This window comes from Hemicordylus capensis, chromosome 5 (assembly GCF_027244095.1).
Source record: "Hemicordylus capensis ecotype Gifberg chromosome 5, rHemCap1.1.pri, whole genome shotgun sequence".
Classification (NCBI taxonomy): domain Eukaryota; kingdom Metazoa; phylum Chordata; class Lepidosauria; order Squamata; family Cordylidae; genus Hemicordylus; species Hemicordylus capensis.
Window position 1 is genome coordinate 16,150,330 of NC_069661.1, and position 6,000 is coordinate 16,156,329.

Below are 6,000 nucleotides of genomic sequence, written 5' to 3' on the forward strand. Positions count from 1 at the left end.
ATTGCTACTCTAAGGGATTCAACTTCCTTCCTCTCTCTCTCTTCCCTACCTGGCCTCCTACCTTGCAACATGGCAAGTCTCTCTCCCTGCACCATGTGTGCAGAGAAGATGCAGAATCCATTTGCATCCAGCTAGATAGATAGATTAGAGATCCTAACTCCTCACTTTCCTATCTAGAATGGAGTTCCTTAATAAATGCCTTTTATATTGATTTGAAACTATGAATTGGCTCAAAGTTACTTTACTCTCAGCATACACGCATGCCTAACTAAACTACCTCTATGTTGTGCCTCTGTGCACTCTGCTGTAATGAGAAAGGGATTCTCTCACCACAGAGAATTTCCAACACATGGGACGTTCAACATGAAAAGCATGCACTCTCCCACTGAGCTACAGCCTCAGTCATGTGTGCCATTCAAGGCAGTGCTATGCCTCCCTCCCTCCCTGGCACTTTGAGTGCTGCCATAGCAGCCCAGCTCCTGGGAAATCTGGGAAATGTAGTTTTCCAAGGCCCCTGAGCCCAAACTTGGAAAATACGTGTGCCAGAACCCTTTGTGCCTGGAATGCAGCTGGGCATTCCTGAGCACAATTACAAACTGGGTTAACCTACTGTTAATCTGAAGTCAATCCATCCTCTCACATTTGCACATTTTGATGCTACTAATATTACTATTTCACATGTGCTTTGTATATATTAGAGGTGAATCATAAACTTTGGACACCTGTGGATATGCTTTATTGATTTCCAGAACACTTGTGAACTGAAAAAAAAAAACAACCCGACCTGACCCAACAGAAAAGTTGTTGGCAGGGAAGCTGTTATTTGTTTGTTTGTTTGTTTGTTGTTATTTATTTATTCAATTTCTATACTGCCCTCCCAAAAATGGCTCAGGGCGGTTTACACAGAGAAATAACAAATAAATAAGATGGATCCCTGTCCCCAAAGGGCTCAACAATCTAAAAAGGAACACAAGACAGACACCAGCAACAACCACTGGAGGTACTGTGCTGGGGTGGATAGGGCTAGTTACTCTCTCTCTCTGCTAAATAAAGAGATTCACCACGTTAAAAGGTGACTCTTTGCCAAGTTAGCCGGGGTTAACTTGAGCAGTTATGGCCCCTCAAAATTGTCAGGTTGGATTGACATGGCCCAGTATTCTTTCTGGGCCAAGTTAAATGGCCAGCAAGCTGCCTCTCAGCTGAGAGGTGATGTGTTGGCTATTTAACTTGCAACTGATGGGCATATCAACACTTGATAGAATTCCCCACAACCGAAACGATCTTAGTCACTGGTCCCTACTATTTTGTCAGAACGTCTTCTGATAATGCCCAACAGAAAGCGTATCACGTCCAACAAGCGTGTCAAATGGATGTGATTACACAGCTCCAGTTTCCAGCATTCAGGAAACCCTTCCCACATCAATTTGTCTGCCTCCAAATCCTTATACATAGCAGGATATTTGTGACTGTGATGGAGATCATGTTTTCAGTTATCTGGGCCACTCACCACACGTTCAGCATTAACCCGTGCAAACTGGAGATGTGCACCCCAACATTCCCACACTGGAGCAGGGCAAGATCATGAATGGCGAATAAGCTGTGTGTGGGGAAACTTTATGGAATTCCAGAGAAGTACCTTGGGAGTCCAGTGTTCCAAGGAATTCTTCACATGGGGCCATAGCTCAGTGGTAGAGCAGAGGCTTTACATCTGAGGCTCATTTGGGAGACATGTGGGGCAGGGCTTTCTTTGTGGTGGGCCCCTCCCTGTGGAATGTTCTGAGGTTTGGTCGATTCCCTCCCTCCCCTGTTTTAGATAAAGATTATTTTATTTCAGGTGAGCTTTTTAAATTGGTGGCTCTGACTGTTGTGGTTTTTACCTCTCTCAGTATATGTGATTTTATTCTTTGTACTGTGCTCATTGTGTTAAATTTTTTTTTATTGCTATATTGTTTGGTTGCTTTATTTTTAGTTTGAATTTTGCAGGCTGCCCTGGAGTGTGTGTGTGTGTGTGTGTAGGAGTCTTCACATGTTTCTCAACTGTTTCCCTCTTCCCCTAAACCTCTGCCTTGCATTTCATAAATACTTCAGCCAATAGCCCTATTCAGACATTGGACTGGGTCTCATGATAAGTGAGACCCGATTTGTTTGAGTGGGCGAGGAGGGAGCCCTGGGCAGACGGATCAGCCGCCCACACGATTGCCGGCTCCATGACGGAGCCGGCGGGGGCTGGGGGGAGCAGGGGCCAATTGGCCCCCGCAAGCTCCAGCATGCCCTGCGCGAGTGCTCAGGGCATGCTGGCGAGACCCCCGAAGCTGGGAGGTGGCTTTTCGCCTCCTCTCCGGGGGTCTCCTCGTGAGTAGGCATGGCACAGAGCCGCACCATGTCTACCCATGATCTACAAAACCAGGTTTGCGGAGTGCTCGCTCCACAAACCTGGTTTTAGAGCAGGGGTTCTTGAGCAGGTTACCCGCTCTAGAACCACCGGGCTCGCAGCCGAGCCTGGTGGTTCTTACGATCTGCAAAAATCAGGCTAGGCTCCCCTAGCCTGATTTTTGCAGATCGTGAGAATAGCCCCATTGTCTTGTACCTGCATTCAGATGTATATACACATGTACATGTTTGTGGGTGAATGACTGTACCTGCATTCATTTTAAAAGTGAACCTGGGTACAGGCCCCTCAAATGCATGGTATAGATAGGCTGTGTACAGCTGTATAGACCTAAACGTTGAAGTCGGGTCCAACTCCACCTTTTCTGACCCCGCAAATGTTGGTTCAGGGTTCTTTGGACCCCTCTGAAAGTTCGGGTCAGATTCCAGGTTGGGATCAGGGTCAGAGTCGGGATAATCGATGGGGGCGGGGCGGTTAAACCAACCACAGATACTCACTGTGAACCCAGAAGAAAAGTAACACAACACCAGAGAGTTGCAGGGGAAATAATGTAACATCAGAGAATCACACGAGAAACCCAGTAATCGGTTGGAGGCTGTTGTGTTGAGTGAAAAATGGGCTAATTTTTTAAAAAATTCTTTAAAAAATAAATATGCATGGGCAGCTGGGCAGACGGGCATAAGATGGAGCACACCCCCCCAGAACCAACCAACCCCCGCTCCCACCGATCTCGACTACATTTGGAGCTCTGGAGAGCTGACATTTTTTTCTGAAAGGGGTCGGAGGAGTCCAACCCGAGCAAGGCTGGCCAAGTTCAGGTTTGGACTTTATCCAAACCTTTCAATGTCGAGTATCACACAAGAAACCCAGAAATTGGCTGGTGGTGACTGCTCTGAGAGTGGAAAATAGGCTAAAAACGTTTTTAAAAAATAAATATGCATGGGCAGATGGGTAGAAGATGGGTCCCCCTCCTGAGCCACAATCCCCCCCCCAAAATTATCTTGACTGCATTTGGAGATCTGAAGAGCTCCAGTCCCCCTCCCCCACTCCAGAAGAAGAAGAAGAGGAGGAGGAGGAGGAGGAGGAGGAGGAGGAGGAGGAGGAGGAGGAGGAGGAGGATTCCAACCCGAACAGGGCTGGCTAAGTTCGGGTTCAGAACCAAACCTTTCCAATTTTGGAAAAATCGGACCATGTCTGATTTTACTAATCTGACTTTGCACAGGCTTTCTGCTGTATCTGCATTCAACATAACATTTGAATAACTGTACCTGTGTACAGATCAGCACCTGAACACAGTAACCCTGTTCAGACTGGGGTGGGGTGCGTCAGGGTGGGTGGGGGGGACACTGTACATGAGTAAAGCATCCAGAGCGCCTCTGGAAGTCCCACCCCTGGTGTGCCATTCGCCCTCCCACCACTCTCCTCATGGTTACAGCATTCAGCTGAAGAGGCAAACACTTTAAGTATGAGGTTGAGCTCTTCCACAATCACAAGGCTGTAACCATGAAGAACACAGGCAGGAGGGTGAGTGATGTGCTGGTGATGTACTGGGGGCGGGACTTCTGGGTGCGCTCTGCATGCTGTACCCATATACAGAGTCCTTTTATAAACTGTCTGAACAGGGTCACATTGTATGAGTGTTGAATATAATGAGGTCATTCACACAATCAAAAACTGTGTTCTGCCTGGGAGCAGTGTGTGTGCTCCCAATTTTCAGTTGTGTGGAAGCAAAGGAGGAGGGAAACCTGGGTGGCTTTTCCTCCTACCTTGCTTCCACACCACTATTCCCTTGAACAGGGATTCCCAGAAGTTCTTGACTACAACTCCCAGCATCCCCAGCTGCAATAGCCTTTGTCTGGGGATTATGGGAGTTGTAGTCAACAACTTCTGGGGATCCCAGTTAGAAGGAACACTGTTCCACACAATCACTTCTACCCAGGTTTTCCTCTTACCTTGTTTCCACATAACCAAAAATTGGGAGCACATGCTGCTCCCAAACCCAGTTTATGAAAAGGAGAGATCCTTTTGAGGAGCTCCAAAAGGATCTCTCCAAACTGGGTGAGTGGGCGACAAAGTGGCAAATGCGGTTCAATGTTGGCAAGTGTAAGGTGATGCACATTGGAATGAAAAACCCCAACTTCAGGTATATGCTGATGGGATCTGAGCTGTCAGTGACTGACCAGGAGAGGGATCTTGGGGTCGTGGTGGACAGCTCGTTGAAAGTGTTGACTCAATGTGTGGCAGCTGTGAAAAAAGGCCAATTCCATGCTAGGGTTCATTAGGAAGGGGATTGAAAATAAAATGGGTAATATTATAATACCCTTATACAGGGGCGTATCTAGGGTGGGGCAGGCAGGGCACATGCCCCGGGCACCACTTGAAGGGGGTGCCATTTTTTAATTTTTTTTAAAATGGCCACCAAAAACAAAATGGCCACCACGCATGCTCAAATGGCCTCTGTGAGGCCCTAGACCATGCCAGGCCTCGCAGAAGCCATTTGAGTATGCACGGTGGCCATTTTGTTTTCAGCTGCCATTTTAAAAAAACCCAAATATTTTTAAAAATGGCCACCACACATGCTCATATGGTCCCTGCAAGGCCCTAGAGGCCAGAGGGGGGAGGGGGAATCTTTGCAAACCCCCCCACAGCCTTTAAGAAGCCCCCCAAAGGGGTTACAGGTAATTTTTTTTTAAAAAATAATAATATAATATGTCACTGTACACATATTCAGATTGGCACTATGTACAGAGAATCAGGGCTTGTGAATACTGAGCTGAAGTTTATGTGCTAGGCTTGTATTCATTTGCTCTTACTTTGCTTCTTGTGATAAGTGAGTTAAATGTGATGTCTTAATTATATGGCTATTAATGGTGAGTTTGTCTTTGAATCAGTGTGAAATCCTTAGGATTAAGACCCACTGGGAGTTTTGTTCTCTTTCTCTCATTTTAACTGTCTTTCTGAAATACTAAAATATATTCCAAGCAGTGACACAGTTTACTCTGCATATCCTTTAACTATTTTCAGAGTATCTGGGAAAAGTCAAATTCTCCATTTATTTTTAAAACTTGTGTAATAGTGATGCGACAATGCATAGTAGAGAATTAGACAGGCACTTCTGTTCAGTTTCCCAAGTACACCTCAACATAGTATTTGGGTATTTCATGAGCCCCAGCATACTGAAATTTGTAGTTTTCCAGCAATTTTTGGTCTGGCTACGTCCACTGCTAAATAGTTTTTGAAATATTAAAAGATTAACGAGCTTGACTTGTATTTTTGAGCTGATATTATGGTAAAGTTATCTGAAAGATGGGTGTCAGATGTTTGGACAGGGGGCGCAATTTCAGTGCTTGCCCTAGGCGCTATTTTCCCTAGATACGCCTCTGCCCTTATACAAAACGATGGTGCGGCCACACCTGGAGTACAATTCTGGTCACCTCATCTAAAAAAGGACATTGTTGAACTGGAAAAGGTGCAGAAGAGGGAAACCAAGATGATCAGGGGCCTAGAGCACCTTCCTTATGAGGCAAGGCTACAACACCTGGGGCTTTTTAGTTTAGAAAAAAGACTGTGGGGAGACATGATAGAGGTCAATAAAATCATGCATGATGTGG